We start from the raw sequence: 22,540 nt of genomic DNA, 5'->3' as shown, positions 1-22,540 counted from the left end.
GCGCTCAGAGCCATTTGAACCATTTTTTGAAGTTAAGTTTGGCTACTTTACCTCTTCGTCTAATTGCTAGTCTTGGAAACAAACGTCTCAGTCTTCTGACAAAATGTACATATTGCCACTTAATAATGTCGTACGTAATAATTTTCTGGGATAACTCATTTCTTAAAAAGAAAGTACTGATTACATAAAAGCGAGCAGTAAGAATAATACGTCGTGCTCAGCCACAGACGTCATATAGATACCTCTTCAAGAAGCTAGGAATTTTAACTGCGCCGTCACAATACATATACTCGCTAATGGAATTCGTCGTAAATAATCCATCACAATTTGAGAAGAACAGCGATATGCACGCCTACAACACTAGAGTTGGAAAAATGACCTTTATTGCCTATTTTTAAAGCTGTCAGTGGCTTATAAAGGAATTCAATATGCAATAATTTTTTTATTATTTTCCCAACAACATAAATATCTGACAGTTAGCGAAACATGTTTTAAATCTAATTTAAAATAATTTATCCAGGTCATCTTCTTTAATTGCACTGATGAATTTCTACTCAAAAATTTGAAGCCAGTAAAAAAGAAATAGTCTATTTATATGACCAGGACTAAAAATGACAATGTGTTTCTTAATGTTGACACAAACTATGTATAGAGATCCTGTAAAGTGATTCGTTCCATATTTCGATAAAAGAATCGTTCAAACGAACTATGGAACATGTAATTGACCAACTACCTAACATGCCTCAGTGCACTTTTGGGCCATCCTGTAGTCAGTCTGTATCATACGGTTGCAGTATCGATGTTCACGCTTCAGTAGTTCGTAATGTTTATTCTTACGGATACAACGGAAACTTATGTTGACGGTGTCATGTCTGCGTGGATTGTGGCGGACGCCTCTTTGAACAACTGTTGCGAATATGACACCTCGTGGAAAGTTATAAAAATAACTGAAATAACTTTACTCAGATTTTTGCGTTATCTACAGACTAATGGTCAATTTTTGCTCTTTTTTTCCCTACATCTTCCAGAGAATGTAGTATCCCGTCAGACGTGAGGTAGTATCCTGCCAGCTGTGATTTGTTGCCACATAACAACAACGCTCTGTGCAAGAGTATTTCAATTTCACTTAGCCACAACAATAAAGCCGTTATTCTGTACAACACGTACTGGTGGATCTTTTCAGGCATCGTGATACAAGCTCGTCGGTGCCTTTTTTCTGTTAATGGGCTTTTCTTGAATATGATCTCTTTTCATCCAAGTTAATTACATAATGTAATGCATCGCACAAGTCTTAGTTCGTAGATAAGATTTCCATATTTCACAGAATTCCTACAGCCTATATAAGAAGCAGTGGTATAAGCAGCATCTCGTATTCTTCAGACTGTTATCTCGCAACGCACAGTTCGAGTTTCAGAGTAGCTTCTCTATTAGTATTGCCAGCTATAAGACTCTTTCCTAACAATTTGTCTCTGAGTGTCTCATGAGCATGTTGTGAATTAATTCTTTTTTAGAGTCTTATGGGACTTCTCCACCTCAGATCTTTCTCTTACGTAGTGAGGTAGCTCGTATGTTGTGTAACATCGTGGATGACATAAGCATGCACAAATATTTGTTGGAGACATGGTCTCTACTGGCAACCACGTCGGGATCCTCTTCTCTTGTTCAAAGAAACAGGATTGTGTTAATTGCAGGATAAACAAGGAACGTCTCGTTATTACATTGCTAACTGGAATATGTGCTATACGCTTTCAATCCCTGAAGTCCAAATTCTCTTGAAAAACCCGTGAGCGAACGTTTATAATTTACCTAGTACTTTGTCTGCCGTTATCACTTGCACTTTTTGAAACAGGTTGTATATAAACTGTTTAAAACAGTACTTTAAAGCGTGTTTCTCTATAATAGTGAGTGGAAATTCTTGAATTCTCAGATCATTTTTGTGGAGAAGTTAAATTATCGTGGGTGACTCAGTTGTTAAATTATCGCGGGTAAATCAATTCTCCTTCTTTTGAACTTCATAGTCTCTCTGAGAAAGACTTTCACAGTCGTTGTGCCTTGCACCGGATCCAGGTACTCCACTTCCCCACACCTTCCTGTCTTCTGCATTTCAAACTATTTTTGTATAATTTGATAGTAACAAATTACTCTTTCGTAGTAAGATTGCTGGATGAAAACAAATTTTCTGTGTCATATGTTATTCACTACTACAAATTCCTTCCAACGTGCTGAGTGCAAGACAAGCTACTGCCTTTAAGATTCATCCAACATAGACAGAAAATATTAACATTTGTAAATTTGATAACGGAAGCGAGGCTGAAAAAAGATCAAGACACGTTCATAGGATTTGTCAACATGTAAGAAAGCGTTGGACAATGTAAAATGGTACATAATGTACGAAATTTCGTGAAAAATAGGAGTACGCTATAGGGAAAGACAGGTAAGATACAATAAGCACAAGAACCATAAGGGAAAAATTAGACTGGAAAACCAAGAACGAATTACTCGGATTAAAAAGGGTGCAGTCTTTCGGCTCTACTGTCCAAACAATACATCGAAGAAGCAATGGCGCAAATAAAAGAAAGGTTAAACAGCGGGATTACAATTCAGCATGAAAGGATATCAGTGATAAGGATTTACGGATGACATTAGTTTCCACACTGAAATTGAAGAAAAATTACAGGGGCTATTGTATGGAATGAACAGCCTAATGAATACGGAATATGAACTGAGAGTGAACCGAAGGAAGTTGAATGTAATTAGAAGTAGTAGCGAGGAGCTTAACATCAAAACTGGTGATCACAACGTAGACGGGAATCTACTACCTTGGTAGCGAGATAATCTATGGCAAACGAAGCAGAGAGAACGTATAAAGAGACTAGCAAAGGCAACAAGGAAATTCTTGACCAAGAGAAGTCTGCTGATATCAAACATAGGCCTTAATATGACGAAGTAGGTTCTGAGAATAAGTGAGTTCTATGAAGAACGGGCGAGGAAAGGATTATATGGAAAACACTGACAAGAAGAAGGGAAACGATGACAGGTCACGGGTAAGAACTCTAGAGGAAGATAGAGACTGGAATACATACAACAAAGAACTGAGGATGTAGGTTGCAAGTGATACTCTGAGATGAAGAGGAGAGGAGAAAATTATAAAAGCACTCAAAAATTTGGAAAATTGCACAAAAGATAAGGAAAATAAAATTACTTTGGAGTTACTTTAACACGGCAGAAAAAGGAAAGACAAGACATTCAAAATATCAGCTACGAAAATGGAACGCAAGGGAGGAACACAAATAGCGTTCTACATTGAATTTCAAAACGCTCTCCATTAATTACAACGGACAAGTAATAGACGATCAGTCCATGGGAATGTTAGCCTGGACTGTGTCAGGTTTCAATACAGATTTGCTACTGTGCTGTACTGCAAAACATACGAATGTGTTCATACGAATTTGAATCACAATCTAATCTGCACCTATACTCCTAAAGGTACTATTGGCACTGGCATAGTTTCTTAACTTTCCTGTTTCATTCGCGAATGAGAAGAAAAATTGTCGAATAGCGTCAGTATAATTGATTTTTATCATCGTGGCCATGTCGCGAGACATATGGGAGGAGGTACTGTGTTGGCTATCTCTTCTAGGAATGCACGCTATCGGAATTTCAACAGTGCACGAAGCGTCTTATAGAATCTGCCACTGGAATGTTTTGATCATTTCCATAACGCTTTCGCGCTTACCAAACACTACCGTGACGGTAATTAGCCACTCCTAGTTGGATCTCGTCTGTCTGTGCTATTAATACATCTTGGATATCGTCTGATTGATGAGCAGTACTCAAGGATCGGTCTTACAAATGTTGCATGAACCACTTTTGTCGTGGGTGAATTACATTTCCATTTAATGTAAGTGGAATAAGAGGCTTATCAATTCGCAGGGATATACAGTGGAACGATCACATAGACTCAGTCGTAGGCAAAGCTGGTGACAGATTTCGCTTCATTGGTAGGAAATCAGGAAAATGTACTTAATCTACAAAGGAGATTGCGTACAAACTCTCGTGCGACCCATCCTACAATATTGCTGGTGTGTGTGAGACCCGTACCGCATAAGACAAACAGTGGATATTGAACAGACAGAAAGAAGGACGGCACGAATGATGACAGGTTTATTTGACCTACGGGAGAACATCACGGTGACAGTTGAATAATTGACGATGTCCTAAGCAGAGATTACATAAAAAGCAGACTTGCATTGTCAAGAAGAGCTTATTAGAGAAGGAGAAATGTGTAAACGTCGAATATAAATTTAAATGTTAAGTACTCTCTTCTGAAGGTATTTGACTGGCGTGTAGCCTTGCATAGAAGTGAAAACTGGACTATAAACAGTTCAGACTAGAAGAGAATAGAAGTCATGAGTACTGCTACAGAAACTGTGTAAGATTTGATATGTAGATCGAATAACTGATAAGAGGGCACTAAATCGAGTTGAGGAAAAAAGAAATTTATCTCAAAATCTGATTGTAAGAAGGAATCGGTTGATAGGGACACGTCCTGAGACATCAAGAAATCTGATTGTAAGAAGGAATCGGTTGATAGGGACACGTCCTGAGACATCAAGGAACCGTCAATTTGGTAATACAGGTAAGTGAGTGAGGGTACAAATTGTAGACGGCAACCAACACTTTAATACGGTAACGAGGCTAAAATTGATTTTGGCTGCAGTAGTAATGCAGAGACGAAGAGGATTTTACATGATAAATCAGAGTGGAGAGATGCATCAAACTAGTCATGGACAATAACAAACACATATTACAACCCTCCCGCAGGGTCGCGAAGACAAGATTAGACTAATTACGGCGGGCACGGAGACGTTTAAACAATCATTCCCCTATACATGAATACAATGGGAAGAAGTCCTAATCACTGGTACAATAGGAAGTACCGTCTGGCATGCTCTTCGCTGCGGTTTACGAGTATGGATGTAGATGCAGCCTGGCGTCTCCTTTTCCCCCAATTTGTTGTATGTGGTCAGTCAACTGTACTCGGTTAATGTTACGTATCTTACGGTTAATACAGTTTGCAGTATTTTGACATCAATAACACAACAGAGTATTATTGGAGCTCTTCGCTCTTTGCGACGCCAGATGAGTGGTGGAATGCAAGAAGACCTGCGGAGGATCTATGGTTGGGGTGGGGGCTGGTAGTTGATCCAGAACGTAAATAAATGTAATGTATTTTGCATAAATAAATCTTCACCTATTTATGCGCAATACCTTCCATTTATTTACGTTAGGGCCAACACCGCAGGTCATCTTGCATTTCACTACTCATGTGAAGTCGCAGGCTTCCTGTAGACTGCAACCAGTAAACACCTGATTCCTTAAAGAATCGAACTCCCGTGTATAAAACAGCCTCAAGCGTCTGATTACTTTACAAGTGATGAAATGTGTTAAATATTTAAGTATGTAAGAGAGAAAAAGTTTAAGAAAGGTCCGAAATTTTGTTTGGCGTTTGTTGAAAGGCGCTAAATGGTCTGTTTATGAAACAGAGAACGAATATTGTCAGCGTAATTTGCGCTCCATTGTAAGCAAAAGCAAGTTTTTCACACATCTCAATGTTTATGACATCAAATCTCCTGACCCATGCGTCATATAACGACATAATTTTGAAATTACACCCAGTGGTATATGTGGATACTATCTGCAAAGTGTGCTGCAAATAGAGTCGGTAGTAAAGCAATAACTAATCAAAACGTCATACCTATGCCGAAGTTTTACTGCCTGAACAGTAAAAACGTAATAAGCGATAAACTTTTTTTTCATTTCATCATTTTGTGCAGGGAATCAGCGAGAAAAAGTTTCGTAATGGTATAACATTATGTGTAAAGTTTGTTGGTAGTCACTAGGCTCTCTCATTCGCAATTACGAATAAAGTCCGGGGAATTGTGCGCTGTCACATTTCCTAACTGTAATACTTGTTTTACTGTATTAAACTTTTAACATAGGATTATTATAGCATTTTAATAATTATTGCAGCATTTTGAATTCTTAAGTTTATTACAATATTTTATTACAGTATTTTAAATTCGCAAACTCTGTCAATAATTACGCGAAATATTGAATGTAAGTCGTTAGATACGTAAGCTGCAGTTGGGACCGAGTCCCGGGACCATCGCTCAGTAACATAGATATCGTCTACGAGTAACGGACTGTAGTTTCCGACCTCATCCAGCAGATAATCTGCATGTATTGTAAACAGTAACGGCCCTATACACTCCATTAGGGTACTTCCGAAATTCTGTTTGTTCCGTCTGGTTAAGAAGAACTTTTTGAGTTCTGTTTATTAGAAATTCCTCTATCCAGTCACAAGCCTGATCCGATACTGTTCACTGAACTTTGTAAAGGATATAAGGATATCTTGGTCGCCATTGACCCTAAAGTTATTGATTTGTACAACACACTCTTGCAATTTATGGCATGTGTCCATTATCAAGTGGAAAAAATTGCGCTTTTTCACGCGTTAAAACACAAAAATAATGCTACATGTATGCATGTCATCGCCATATCCGCAGTAGGGTCTGTAATTTTACCGTTGTTAACATCTTTTACATGAAACACCTTAAACCACAGCCCGTGTACGCTGTATACGTAACGACTCATGCAGCAATGTACAGGAGTAGTCGTCTGATGTGGTTCAAGTAAAAGATGTTAAGAATGGTAAGATTACAGACCTAAGTTACCGATGTGACGATCACATGCGTATAATGTCAGACGATTTTCGGTCTTCCAAATGTGCTAAAACGCAATTATTTCTATTTGATAATGGCCGCAAGACCGAAATTACAATAGTACGTTACACAAATAAATAATTTTGCAGTCAGAAGGCGACCATGATGATACTGAAAAAATTTCACATGCCTATGAACCCAAGCTACGGGAAGTTTTTCACTGAACAACAGCGCAAAACTATAGTGAATGCCTTCCAGAACTCAAACAATTCGGCATCAACCTAATCGCCTTTGCCTACGGAGCTCTAAATTTTTACGAACAGAGGGAGCCGTTCCTCAAATTCTTTGCTTACAGAATCCTTGTTGATTTTTAAAGAGCAGGTTTTTTCCTCCAAATCTGTCATAATACGTGAACTGTGTTTCGTAATTCCACTACAGTTTGATGTCAGCAACACCCGCCTACGATTATGCGCAAATATCCGACGACCATTCTTGAGAATGGAAATGACGTACGCTTGTGCCTCTTGTGAGATTGTTCTCCATCTTCTGTCTGAAAATTGCGTCGAAAAGATACAGAACCGACTACCTAGGGCCGTGTTCTCTTAACTTAAAAGGCCCGAGCTTTTCGAATCAATTAACGTAGAGTAGAGCATCAGTGCTCATAAGGCGGTGATTCTATCAGTGACTACGTGTGTTAAAAGAATATTACGAAAGGTAGAAAATATTTTTGCTTAACAAGAGTGACAGGTAACAAACTGCACCATATCTGGGTATTCAACATCAAACATTCACTTCCAAAGTCGAAGATATGAAACAAAAATGGATAAGATTTGAGCATTGTACAACACACCATAAACAAGAACGTAATGATCGAGATTTTAATGGATGGTAAAGAGACATCACAGTTTAATAGTCGTGTCCTACGAAAGCTTCATCACAAAATTAAGCGAAGTCGAAGTCCAATAGAAACTGAACGAAACCAAAGTGAACGGGAAAGAGAAATAAGAGAAACGTTCAATGATTTAAAAGTACAACATGGGCAACCGATTAGACAATAAATTTCAATAAGTTTCCATCATACGTCAAGTCAGTAAGCGGGTCGAAATCATATATTTAGCCACTGAGTGACTACATTGGCATCAAAACAGAAGGTGTCATAGAGAAGATCAAATACTGAATCCGGTCTTCTGAAATTGTTTCACCACGGAAGATCACAATAAGATTCCTCCTTTTGGTCACAGAACGAACACCGAAACTGCATAAATTGAGATCACAGAAATGAAAATCAAATAAAAGCGCTCAACAGTGGATAAGCATATGGGCCGGAAGAGAGGTATGTGACAATCCCACAGAGGTTACGCGATAGAACTTGCTCCTCTTCTAGCAGCATGTTATCGTAGATCGTTGATGACACGTCATTCCTGTTTTGAAGAAAGATTTGCAAACCCAATTACAATGTTTTACCTACCTTTGCCCCCCCCCCCCCCCCCCTCCCCCATGAACCATGGACCTTGCCGTTGGTGGGGAGGCTTGCGTGCCTCAGCGATACTGTAGGTGCAACCACAACGGAGGGGTATTTGTTGACAGGCCAGACAAACGTATGGCTCCTGAAGAGGGGCAGCAGCTTCTTCAGTAGTTGCAGGGGCAACAGTCTGGATGATTGACTGATCTGGCCTTGTAACACTAACCAAAACGGCCTTGCTGTGCTGGTATTGCGAACGGCTGGAAGCAAGGGGAAACGACAGCCGTAATTTTTCCCGAGGGCATGCAGCTTTACTGTTTGGATAAATGATGATGGCGTCCGATTGGGTAAAATATTCCGGAGGTAAAATAGTCCCCCATTCGGATCTCCGGGCGGGACTACTCAGGAGGACGTCGTTATCAGGAGAAAGAAATCTGGCGTTCTACGGATCGGAGCGTGGAATGTCAGATCCCTTATTCGGGCAGGTAGGTTAGAAAATTTAAAAAGGGAAATGGATAGGTTACAGTTAGATATAGTGGGAATTAGTGAAGTTCGGTGGCAGGAGGAACGAGACTTCTGGTCAGGTGAATACAGGATTATAAATACAAAATCAAATACGGGTAACGCAGGAGTAGGTTTAATAATGAATAGGAAAATAGGAATGCGGGTAAGCTACTACAAACAGCATAGTGATCGTATTATTGTGGCCAAGATAGACACGAAGACCACACCTACCACAGTAATACAAGTTTATATGCCAACTAGCTCTGCAGATGACGAAGAAATTGAAGAAATTTATGATGAGATAAAAGAAATTATTCAGATAGAGAAGGGAGATGAAAATTTAATAGTCATAGGTGACTGGAATTCGACAATAGGAAAAGGGAGATAAGGAAACATAGTAGGTGAATATGGATTGGGGCTAAGAAGTTGAAATGGGAATCCGCCTGGCTAATGGCTAAGCAGGCATGGCTAGAGGACAAATGTAAGGATGTAGAGGCTTATCTCACTAGGGGTAAGATAGATACTGCCTACAGGAAAATTAAAGAGACCTTTGGAGATAAGAGAACTACTTGTATGAATATCAAGAGCTCAGATGGAAACCCAGTTCTAAGCAAAGAAGGGAAAGCAGGAAGGTGGAAGGGGTCTATACAAGGGCGATGTCCTTGAGGGCAATGTTATAAAAATTGAAGAGAATGTAGATGAAGATGAAATGAGAGATACGATACTGCGTGAAGAATTAGACAGAGCACTGAAAGACCTGAGTCGCAAGAAGGCCCCGGGAGTAGACAACATTCCATTAGAACTGCTGACAGCCTTGGGTGAGCCAGTGCTGACAAAACTCTACCATCAGGTGAGCAAAATGTATGAGACAGGCGAAATACCCTCAGACTTCAAGAAGAATATAATAATTCCAATCCCAAAGAAAGCAGCCGTTGACAGATGTGTAAATTACCGAACTATCAGTTTAATAAGTCACGGCTACAAAATACTAACGCGAATTCTTCACAGACGATTGGAAAAACTGGTCGAAGCTGACCTCGGGGAAGTTTAATTTGGATTCCGTAGAAATGTGGGAACACGTGAGGCGATACTGTCCCTACGATTTATTGTAGAAGCTAGATTAAGAAAGGGCAAACCTACATTTCTAGCATTTGTAGACTTAGAGAAAGCTTTTGACAATGTTGACTGGAATACACTCTTTCAAATTCTAAAGGTGGCAGGGGTAAAATACAGGGAGCGAAAGGCTATTTAAAATTTGTACAGAAACCAGATGGCAGTTATAAGAGGAGTGGGGCATGAAAGGGAAGCAGTGGTTGGGAAGGGAGTGAGACAGGGTTGTAGCCTCTTCCCGATGTTGTTCGATCTGTATATTGAGCAAGCAGTAAAGGAAACAAACGAAAATTTCGGAGTAGGTATTAAAATTCATGGAGAAGAAATAAAAACTTTAAGGTTCGCCGATGACATTGTAATTCTGTCAGAGACAGCAAAGGACTTGGAAGAGCATTTGAACGGAATGGACAGTGTCTTGAAAGGAGGATATAAGATGAACATCAATAAAAGCAAAACGAGAATAATGGAATGTAGTCGAATTAATTCGAATGATGCTGAGGGAATTAGATTAGGAAATGAGACACTTAAAGTAGTAAAGGAGTTTTGCTATTTGGAGAGCAAAATAACATGGTGGTCGAAGTAGAGAGCATATAAAATGTAGACTGGGAATGGAAAGTGAAGCGTTTCTGAAGAAGAGAAATTTGTTAACATCGAGTATAGAGTTAAGTGTCAGGAAGTCGTTTCTGAAAGTATTTGTATGGAGTGTAGCCACGTATGGAAGTGAAACGTGGACGATAAATAGTTTGGACAAGAAGAGAATAGAAGCTTTCGAAATGTGGTGCTACAGAAGAATGCTGAAGATCAGGTGGATAGATCACGTAACTAATGAGGAGGTATTGAATTGGATTGGGGAGAAGAGAAATTTGTGGCACAACTTGACTAGAAGAAGGGATCGGCTGGTAGGACATGTTTTGAGGCATCAAGGGATCGGCAAATCGTAGAGGGAGACCAAGAGATGAATACACTAAGCAGATTCAGAAAGATGTAGGCTGCAGTACATACTGGGAGATGAAGAAGCTTGCACAGGATAGAGTAGCACGGACAGCTGCATCAAACCAGTCTCATGACTGAAGACCACAACAACAACAACAAACCTACCTTTAATGCCTGCTTTCATCCAGATTATTTCACACTCTAGTTTTAAGTTCATTAGATGTTATGGAGTCCTTTACGGCAATAATAGTAATGAACAATAAATAGACCGGAACAAATAAAAGTAAACAAAAAATCTACGAAAAGCAGACAAGGTGCTAGGATTTGAGACACTTATGAGATAGATTGAAAAACTTCAGTAGCGTTATTTAGGAAGCTAAATCAGTTGAGGAAGAGTAGGACAAAATTATGGAAGAAGAAATTAATTTCGGAGTAGACGTAAAATGGGTCACTGGTGTTAAGTCCAGAAAAACAAGAATAAAGAAAATTTCATAGTTAAATAAGTAAAGCAAAATACCTATTCAAGGTACTGAGCGTGGGGGAGGGAGGAGAGCCACAGATGACATTGACTTCTCTCTGAGGTACTGGTGCAACAAGATCAATGTGAAGACATATTTATTTATTTATTGCACTTTTGTTCTACATTCCAAGAACCAGAGCGGACTGTTCAAGACAGCTACCATTAAGAATGGCGGTTCTTTTCAGCCGAATGACTCAGCAGGCTGAGACTGGGATGCAGGGAGTCCCAGTTGTGAATGTTTGGAAAGGACTTCCAGTACAGACATTCGTCGTCTGATAGCCAAGGAAAATCTTGTTCGGAACTAGGGGTTGAGACTACCTTAAATTGTTTCTGGTACAATGATATCAGTTTAGTTAAAAGTTGGTATGTGTTTGTATAGCATTTTTTGTATTTGTATGATTTGACGGTCGGGTTAGGAAAAGTAGATGGAGACCGAAGCTGTGACACATTCACATCGTTCATTGGATGGAGCGCTTGCCCTCAAACTAAATGCACGGATTTGATCCCTGATCCGTCATACAATCGTAATCTGTCAGCAAGTTTTAACTTCGGAAAACTTTTTGAGCTCATTAATGCAGCTATTTTTAGAAGCGGAAGTACAGATTTACACTGTTTTATATTACCGTGTAAGGAAAGTGAGAATAAGCTGTTCTGTATTTCTAACAGTTGGCCTGTTACATCGCCCACATGAAACAAGTTTTTGGCAATACCCGACTCCAGTTAAGGTGAATGCTGAGCTCTACTCACATCCTCACACAACTGAATATACGAAAAGCGTTTCCATTATTCGCAGATAAGTGTACTACTCTTGGCAATCACTGTTCGACAAATTCGACAAGAAAGTTTAATATGACACTGTTAGCTAGGAGATCAGTAGGGGGTGGGGTTGTGCAACCGGCCGGCCGGGGTGGCCGAGCAGTTGTAGGAGCTATAATCTGGAACCGCGTGACCGCTACCGTCGCAGGTTCGAATGCTGTCTCGGGCATGGATGTGTGTGTGGTGTCCTTAGGTAAGTTAGGTTTAATTAGTTCTACGGTCTAGGGGACAGATGACCACGGAAGTTAAGTCCCATAATGCTCAGAGCCATTTGAACCATTTTGTGTAACCGCCTAACAGGCACACAATGAGGCATTTCGATGCGGAATATATGAATGTGTGTCTTAAGCGTATTTTTTTAATTACAGATGTCTGTGATGGACTTGGGTATAGTACGGTGTCCTGTTTATGTTATATGATGATGAGAAAAACATAAAGAGACGAACCCAATACTAACACTTATCCTACCAGTCTCGAATAGCATCAAAGAGTCTACCGACCATAAGGCTTCTATCCTACGGAAGGATAAACAGTGTTACATGCACTCACTCCTTGAGACACTGCTGAGAGTTTGGAATTTAATCCAGGTCATTGGGACAAATATTGGTGATCATGATATTTATACCAACACTTCCCTTCCGCCTCCAGGCCAAATACTGGTGGTGAAAATCATCCTCCACAAAGGTTCAAACCGGCTTACCTTTGAGTTAAGAGCCATCCTACAGACATGCACTTCCTCGTTTACGGGGAGACAAAATTTGTTGACTATTCTGCATTCGTGTTGTAAAATCACACGCTGTCATCGAACACCAAAGATAGAGTCCGATTACTGTAGTATTGTGTTCATAGCTGTATCTGCACTAACATGAATTCATTTAATGCGCGACATAAGCCATCATAGCCGTAAAGATTCACTGTAGTGACAAAACTCGTCGGATAGCGATATGCAGATATACGGATGGCAGTAGTATCGTGTACACAAGGTATAAAAGGGCAGTGCATTAGCGGAGCTGTCATTTGTATTCAGGTGAGTCATGTGAAAAGGTTGCCAAACTTATTATGACCGAGCGGTTGGAATTAAAAGACTGAACGCGGAATGGTAGTTGGAGCCAGACGCATGGGACATTTAATTTCGGAAATCGTTAGGGAATTCAATATTCCGAGATCCACAGTGTCAAGAGTGTGCCGAGAATACCACATTTCAGGCATTACCTCTTACCGCGGACAACACAGTGGCCGGTGGTCTTCACTTAACGACCAAGAGCAGCGGCGTTTGCGTAGAGTTGTCAGCGCTAACAGACAAGCAACACCGCGTGAAATAATCGCAGAAATCAATGTGAGACGTACGATTAATCTATCTGTTAGAATAGAGCGGTGAAATTTGGCGTTGATAGGCTAAGGTAGCAGACGACCGACGTAAGTGCCTTTGCTAATAGCACGACATCGCTTAGAGCGCCTCTCCTGGGCTCGTGACTGTATCGAGTGGATCCTGGACGACTCGAAAACCGTGGCCTGGTCACATGAGTCCAGATTTTAGTTGTTAAGAGCTGGTAGTAAGGTTCGAATGTGGTGCAGATCTCGCAAAGCCATGGATCCAAGTTGTCAATAAGGCACTGTGGAAGCTGATGGTGGCTCTATAATGGTGTGGACTGTGTTTATATGGAATGGACGGTGTCCTCTGGTCCAACTGAACGGATCATTGACTGGACTATGTTCGGCCACTTCGAGAGTATTTGCAACCATTCCTGGACTTCATGTTCCCAAACAACGATGGAATTTTTGTGGATGACAATGCATCATGTTACTGGGCCACAATAGTTAACTATTGGTCTGAAGAGCGTTTTGGACATTTCGAGCGAATGAGTTGGCCACCTATCGTCCGACATGAATGCCATCGGACATTTATATGAACATAATAGCAAGGTCAGTTCGTGCACAAAATCATAAACCGGCACGCAAATATGCATGGCTCAATGTTTTTGCAGGGACATTCAACGACTTGTTGAGTTTTGCCATGTCGAACTGCTACATTAAGCCGGGTGAAAGGATATTAGGACGTATCCCATGGGCTCTATGTACGTTACAGACGACTGGAAACCACTCGAAATTCCATGACAAGTGAAAAGACCAACCATGAATTGCTAGTTTTCGCAGCTCATTCAAGTTACCAAATAACGTAGTAACTCAGGAAAAGTGAAAGTTACATTTAAGATGTCGTGATGTTATAATACGTGATTAGAATGGGAATCATTCAGAAATATAAGTCGTACGCAAGTTTAGTTAAACTAAAACATTTAAATAATTCATTATTAAAGGTTATGAGTACCGTGAAAGCGATGCTCAGTGGTGTCTCGTGTATACTATTATTAAAACATTTAGATCGTATGTGATAAAGAGAGGAACATATCAACTTTCATTCATTTGACCATTGTAACAGGCACATGCAATGTCGTTTTTACTCATACTACAGTAGTATATAACAAAAATGGTGAAACAATATACTACGACGCAAATGACTTGTCTTTTAGATCTGTTATATATGAGTATTTCGTTAGAACTCAAATCATATGATATCATACCTGGGCATTTGTAAAATTTCAACTTCTGCTCAATGAAAAAACCGGAATGTTTCGTTTTTGCATATTTATATATTTATGTATTACTACCAAAACAGTATTAAGTTCGTATTTTGTTACTTTTCGAATCTGCAATAATAATGTACTCGGGAAGAGGTGACATGGATTTGATACGCTGTGCGGGAAATTGATTGATACTCAATTTTATATTCTCTAACCTAATTCCGTACGATTTTCATCCACACCACTTCAGGTTAACACGTAGATTTGTGCTTTGTTGTAAAAAGTCTTTCACATAGCAAACGACCCATCATAGCGCATTACTTACTTGAGAAACAGACCAGCAGATCGCTGACAGACGCGGGAAACCTTGACCTCTACAACTTCACAGACGTATAAGTCGTTAGTAACACCTTCTATTTTAACGATCTTCGAATCTCTGAGAGCATCTTGCACCTATATTGCATTATCTACTTGTCATCCACCCAGTAAGGCGCTCCAAAACGTACGCGGAAATCTGGCAGTCGCAACCCAACATACGCAATACTTATCCGAGACCGCTTTGTGTACTAAGCCTCACACCGTTATCTGCATTCACGATCTCCTTGTAACCTGAGGCGTCACGGTTGTGGGTCGTACACCAGCATGAGCTGGTACGCTATACTGGACGTACAGCAGACATGACGCTCCTGGACGACATATACCACAGTTGCTACGTAGAGCGGCTATGTTCGTCAATAAATAGTGCCTCACGGCGAAACTAAATTCGTAGTCAAACCCAGCAATGAACCAACAGGAAAAAGGTGGAAACCCTATTGCGCCATTATGCCCCAAGTGAAGTACGACCCGTCGCTGAAAAATAGCTTTCTATTTAGTAATTAAAAAAGATCCCGTACCTCTCTAAGCACGGCCGTGAAAAGCAAGACATCCCGATTAGCTATGTTCTTCTTTTTTTTTTTTAATTCTATCTTTTGCATTGCTAGGTTTATTCCATATGTGCAATTCACAACCATCAGAAAGCCAGAGGGAAACTCTGACCCTCCGAGTAACCTTTTGCCAGATGTGTTGCCAACAGCGCAAGATCAGCAACGGATGAAATGTCAGTTGGTGGGTCAGTAGCGAAACAGCAGTCTTGTATCGAAGTAGGAAAGGTTAGACGAGGTAATTAGAGGCGTAGCTTATTTCTGAATCGAATAAGGAGGGAATTGGTCGTGACTTTTTCTAGGGAACCATACTGGTATTCGTTAGGAGTATTTTAACTATTAACAGTTCTGTACTTGACGCCAAGAAACCTTGCTTTAACCTAAAGTAATGGTATCCCTGATTTTACGCTGGTCGCTCGACCGTGTGCTTTACAAGTTGCGATGTAAGATAACTATTAACTGTTTTATCGTATTACTTTTAATCAGTTTCTAACTGAAAATAAAATGTTTACCGTAGACCCTAAAATGGCATAGTTCCTAAGTAGTATCTTTATTACACGTAAGAGAATTACAAACATTATTCTGAATTCTTAAAAAAACGTTTCGGGCCGCAGTTTCAACATTTACGTAATTCCCAGGCAGTAATAAATAACTTAATGAATATGCCACAGAAGGGGTTCAAAATGCAGTGACATAGTAGAAACAAATAGTGTTTTCTTGATTAATTTACAGTTTTAAATTAGTTTTTTAATCATTTATTTGTGTCAGATGTACGAGACTCCAACATTATTATGAAAGCCCAAGTAAACTTTTTTGATTGCATGCATGTGGTTCATATACCGCCAGAATTTCAGGGTGATTCTTTGTGGAATTTAAATGTTTTGCGCACAAGAATCGTACTGTCCCGCGTAATTCAACTTTTGAACATGTTTTCAGTTTTGCTGCGCCATATGAGTCACATGCTGGGAAGCACGTGTTATCTCAACCGCAGTAGACCCGCGTCTGCAGGAAACCCATATGACGTACTCTCTTCTAACAATGAGCCAATCTTGTTACGCGACGGTCATAAGCGCGGGATGACATGTCGTATTTCTGTAGGCTAGAGATTTTTGCTCTCCCTAGCGTTTTTCTATGATTTCGGAATTTTTTAGTTCAGCAGAATATTTGGTCAAGTGTAAGTTTTCAATTACTTACTTCTTTCCTGAACACGCCATTCAGTGCCAATAAGGGACGAAATTTCTACTTTTCAGTTCTGCTGTACAGCTAAAAATGTAGTTAAAATGCTTGCAATTTTAAAACAAAACTTAGTGACTGAAGAACACATACGAGACTAAACTATTCGTTTTACACTGTAAATGCACTTAGTGTCCCGCTCCAGTTTCTATGGCAGTGGTTCCGAACCTGTGGGGAGGGGGGAGAGTGTGAAATGAAATTTTGCTCATGAGTGAAGACAAAACTGTTTGACTGTTTTGGCCACGAAACTAATTTAATTTTAAGATATCAATACTATTAACAATTTCGTAATACTGTGATTCTTATTACACAGGTTACCAATAATTACAAAATTTTCAAATACTAGCGTTAACGTATGACGCAATGTGGTGGACGTCCCTGCTTGTGAAAGAAATGTATGAACGACATCTTCCGCACGTATATTCTGAAGTAACTAATGAAAATGACTTCTCTGATTTGGGTGTAGTTCCCGCAATGGACCAGGAATTGCTTCATTATTGACTTCACAACAAATAAAGGAACTAATTGACAGAACAACTCAACAGCACCTATGGAATGAATTCTACACCGCTGTAGCGCTTACACATAATAATAATAATAATAGTAATAATAATAATAATAATAATGACATTAATAATAATATTAGCTACAATGGTCATACACAAAGCGTTAATAGCCTGAAGTCTTCCATTTTCTAATAGTTTAGAAGTACGAAACCAGGAATCAAGTGGTTTACAAACAGTGACTGTTGTGCATACATTTTAACTTAATCGATCTGAGGATGCACTTGCGATGCACTGATAATTGCTTCAACGTTCTATATGTAAAAAAAGATTTTTTTGCAGATTAGCAGTACTAACTACGGAAAATATTTTAAAAATTTATTATAAAATAAAACATGATAATTTTTAATTTGTTTAATATACTTAACGTGCTAAATAAATAGGTTTACTATCTTAGTTAACATGTCATATATATCTGATAAAAATTTAGTCTCCTTCATATCCGTATTAATAGATTAAAAGGTACCTGAATCTGTAGAAGTATTTTAGAAAATATTGTGCATCGCTTTTTTAATTATTGTTTTTCATAAACATTAATATGTCCTAAAATGTGCAAAGTTCTTGCAAATTCGAGAATGAGTTTTTCATTCTGCAGCGGAGTGTACGCTGATATGAAACTTCTTCACAGATTAAAACTGTGTGCGATGTTTGGAAGGTAGAAGACGAGCTACTGGCAGAAGTACAGCTGTGAAGACGGGGCGTGAATCGTGCTTGGGTAGCTCAGTTAGGAGAAATAACATAGAAACTAAATATGCTGGAATAGCATGGAATGTGGTCTGGAAAAACATCAGTAGTGATGTTCTTTCGTCTGACGTAAGAACAGCGTGGTACAAGGTAGTCAATAACATCATCAGCACTAATGAGCGTCTGTTTGCCATCGGTTTAAGTGACAGTAACCTCTGCAGCAAATGCAACCTCGTTGATAGTGTGCCTCATCGTTACATATGTGGAGATCGGATTATCAACTGGAGGTGGACCAGGGAGAAAATTGCTCAAATAACAAGAACTTCAGCAAAAAATGTACCGACTAACATTTTCTTCAGACCAGAGGAAAGTTACGACCCTCAGGCAAAAAATAACGCAGTGATTTGGTTAATGGGCAAATATACAAGTTATGTTTTTAACAATATTGGGAGCGATGAACATATTGAATACAAGATGTATATGGAAAATGAATTCGAGAAAATACTTAAATATCAGAATCACAATAAGAAATATGGTAACACGCTCCGAATTGTCTTCAACAGAATGGGTATAGGTTAGGAACTGGATTCCTAGCAGAGAGGGAATGGGTTGGGTCACATTTGCGACCCTAACCTCACCTGCAAGTCACAAATGAAAAATAAATCAGTAGTACAACAGATAGAAGAATATGGAGTCAAACATCTGGTATCTGATATAAAGGAAGATCTTGAACTCCCTATAGATGCGTTTAGAAGGCTGGAACTGACAAAAATAACAAGGCAGTGAAATATTTTGCTATGTCGCTGTTCGGGACTGTTCTTCTGTCCCCGTAATTTACCCTGGAGGGAACACACATCAAGGATTTACTGTATGATTAATTTGGGTCTGGGAAATGATGATGAGGAACCGGCTGCAGAAGAAGAAAATGTGGTGCTGGACTGCCACCAGTTGGAGGTGACAGTGAAGGTTCTGAATTGTGCTACTGCTAAAGACTCATTTTTTGAATGCTGTAATTTATGAGGGCAATTATCTGTCACCTTATTTATGTCATTTCATTGTAGCCATTTTTGTTACTGTATCTGGTTAATAAAAAAAAGTTGGTAGAGCACTTGCCCGCATAAGTCAAAGGTCCCGAGTTCGAGTGTCGGTCCGGCACACAGTTTTAATCTGCCAGGAAGTTTCATACCAGCGCACACTCCACTGCAGAGTGAAAATCTCATTCTGGGAACATTCCCCAGGCTGTGGCTAAGCCATGTCTCCGCAATACCCTTTCCTTCAGGAGTCCTAGTTCTGCAAGGGTCGCGGGAGAGCCTCTGTAAAGTTTGGAAGGTAGGAGAAGTAAAGCTGTAAGTACCAGCTCTGAGTCGTGCTTCGATGGCTCAGATGGTAGAGCACTTGCCCGCATAAGTCAAAGGTCCCGAGGTCGAGTCTCGGTCCTGCAAACAGCTTTAATCTGCAAGGAAGTTTCTTGTAAATTGCTTAGACTACTTTTATTACCGTAAAACTGTAAGATACGCGCGAAAAATAGTGCGTGAAACAAATAGGTACTGATTTTCGTAACGTATGGAGCCAAAGAAGAACCTCGTGTCCTTAAAAGGGGTGGGAACCACTGCCCTGGGGCCCGCCGGCTCGCTCACCTGTGAGACGGCGCCTCTGCTGCTGCCGCCTGGTCTCGACTGAGCCTCCGCCATTCAGCGTCTGATATTAATAAGAGTGAGCGCCGCTTCCAGCACCGAGCGCGTTGCGTGATACGCACGTGTGCACTGACCCGCTAAATAAGGTTACTTAGCGCTCCGTGTGACGTCGCTACTAAAACACTTTGTCACGTGACCTCGGCCCTCCGCGAGATAACCTCTGGAGAACGTACCTTACCGCCACCGTGCGTGCTAGGCACTGCAGCTCAGTCACACCGAGCCCTTCCTACCTGCCAGCAGATAAACTCTCGCTTCTTCTTCTACATGCGGCCGAGCACGGAGCTACGTCTACTCTATTCTCGTGTCGTAATACCAGTGAACCGACTAGTTGAGTGCAGCTCTCCACATTAGTCTATCCTGTGCAAGCTTTTTCACATCTGCAATACTGATTCATCTTACACCTGCACCTGAACCTCATTACTGTATTCAAGCCTTGGTCTTCCTTTACAACTCCTCCTCATACTTCCCTTCCTTATCAAATTAAAAATTACTTGAAACTTCCTGCCAGATTACTACTGTGCGTCGGATCGCAAATCGAACCTGGGATTTTTTCCTTTAACGGGAAAATGTTCTACTGGCTGAGCTATCCAAGAAAAACTCACGATTCTCACTCACAGCTTTGCTCCCGTCAGAACCTCGTTTACTATTTTCCAAACTTCCACATACTTTAAGGACTAGCACCCCTGGAAAAATTGGAAATTTGTGGTAAGGATAAGGGACCACACTGCTGAGGTCATCGCTCCCTAACCTTACACACTAGTTAATCTAACTTAAACTTACGCTAAGGACGACACACACATCCATGCCCGAGCGAGGACTCGAACCTCCGACGAAGGGAGCCGCTCGGACCGTGACAAGCCGCCTTAGACCACGCAGCTACCCAGCGCTGCACTCCTGGAAGAAAAGGTATTCTGGAAACATTATTTGGCCACAGCCTGGGGAGTTGTTTGCAGAATAAATTTTCACTCTATAGAGGAGTGGGCGCTGATTTTAAATTTTCCGGTAGATTAAAACTGCGTACCCAACCAGGATGCGAACCTGGGACTTCTGCCTTCTGCGAGTGAGTTGCCTAAATCAGGTCACAAACCGTTGCAGAGTGAAAATTTCATTCTGGAAACAATCCCCCCCCCCCCCCCCCCCCCCACGCTGTCGCTAAGCAATGTTTCCACAGTATCTTTTCCTCCACGAATGCTACTCCCGCAACATACGTGGGAGAGATTTTGTGAAATTTTCAGGACAGTAGATGAGGTAATGGAAGAAGTTAAGCCCAGAGAGCGGGTCGTGAGTCTTGCTTGGATAGCTCAGTCGGCAGAGCACGTGCTTGTGAAAGGCAAAGATCCCAGGTTCAAGTCTCAGGCCGGCAAACAGTTTCAATCAGGAAGAAAGTATCAAATCAGCGTGCACTCTGCTGCAGACAATTACTATTAAAAATATGTGTATATCGCCTTGCGAATAACGACAGAGGATCCATGAGGATGTTCGGGACTATATACTCTTTTGTATAAAGAAGTCAGAACGGTAAAGGATTATAGAGAAATGCAAAAAGACGAACAGAGGATCGACGGTTGGTGCAACGATTAACTGTTGATCTTAGACATGAAGAAATGTAACGTGTTATGCGTAAATAAACGCAAATCACGCTACCGCTGACTTATGAGTGAAACAGTCATATCAATTAAATATCTGGGACTTTTCGTTTGGAGTGATTACAAGCGGAATGATCACATAAAAAAGTCGTAGGAAAGTCAGATGGAAGATTGAGATTATAGAGATACAATAGTATTTTTTCTTTACTTTCTTTTTTAAATTAAATTTATTTCTTTTTACAACAGATATAATAGTTTGACTATAGTAATGTTATCTGTAATAAGAAAAGATCTTGTGGCCTTAAAACGTAAAATGATAAAAATGGTATCAATTCAACTTCGGAGGAATAGAGTGAGTGGTAACACCATCTTTGTACAGTTGATATTCGTCGTTTGTCTTACATCCTTCACTTGTCACTTGCGTCTTCAACTTTTCACCTCTTGGCCCTGGTGTTTTAAGATGTATGCATCATTGTAAGCTCATGTAAGTGAGATTACGTATTTATTTTCGTATTTGCGTCTAAATATTTGCCTCATGTCTTATTATTTATTGCCATTAATCTCTCTGACATGTTACTGACAGGTTCCCAAGTGGAAATGTGGGTTAGACGTGATTTATCAACGCGAATAATCGGTTTGGGAGATGTCTGTTTAACCATTATTACAGCTATCTCACTGAGATCACTAAGACTTGTAATAATTATTCAGGACCCGCTTGCTATTTACTTTTACAAAGTCCCGTTTGTTAGTGCGATTAATACTGGAACGATTCAGATATTCAAAGTTAACATGGTAGCGGAAAATAATAAACCAAGCCAGTTATTCACGAAACAAATAATGTTTCGTCCGAACTGAAGATTTTCAATTCACTGTCACCTTAATTCTCCTGTAGAATTAAAAGGTAACTTACAAAACTCTCTATCGATCAGTAGTTGACTATTCCTCCTCAGTCTACGACTCGAGCACCAAATAATCATTCTCCCCGCACATTTTTCGCGGTTGGTACAGGAAAGAGACGAAGCTGTAGTGGTCCACTGGGCCACACCCCGTAAGGTGCGTTTAGAGTATAGACTTATAAGCAGATGGAAATATGATCCTATAAATTTATTTTTTCTCTCCTTCGATGCAGTATTTATTTCCTGGTTATTCGCTTCACCTATCTTCTGCATCCTTCTTCCGTAACATCTGACCTCAAAAGCTTCTGTTCTCTT

At 40.2% G+C, this 22,540-nt stretch overlaps 1 protein-coding gene across 2 annotated transcripts in view; it reads right to left on the bottom strand.

Annotated features, from left to right (window-relative positions):
• The window catches only part of LOC126322174 (sodium/hydrogen exchanger 9B2-like), a 166,340-nt gene that overhangs the window by 112,753 nt on the left and 31,047 nt on the right, over window positions 1-22,540 (bottom strand). Inside the window, exon 1 of one of the 2 annotated variants that reach the window (XM_049994263.1) lies at window positions 19,687-19,809. The exons of the other annotated variant lie outside the window; for it this stretch is intronic. The gene's annotated coding sequence lies outside the window, so the exon portion shown is untranslated. Of the gene's footprint in view, window positions 1-19,686; window positions 19,810-22,540 lie in introns of those variants that run through there. 2 annotated transcript variants of the gene reach the window in all.

This window comes from Schistocerca gregaria, chromosome 2 (genome assembly GCF_023897955.1).
Source record: "Schistocerca gregaria isolate iqSchGreg1 chromosome 2, iqSchGreg1.2, whole genome shotgun sequence".
Lineage (NCBI taxonomy): Eukaryota > Metazoa > Arthropoda > Insecta > Orthoptera > Acrididae > Schistocerca > Schistocerca gregaria.
Note: the sequence above shows the minus strand (reverse complement) of the source record. Positions and strands in the feature narration are given on the sequence as shown.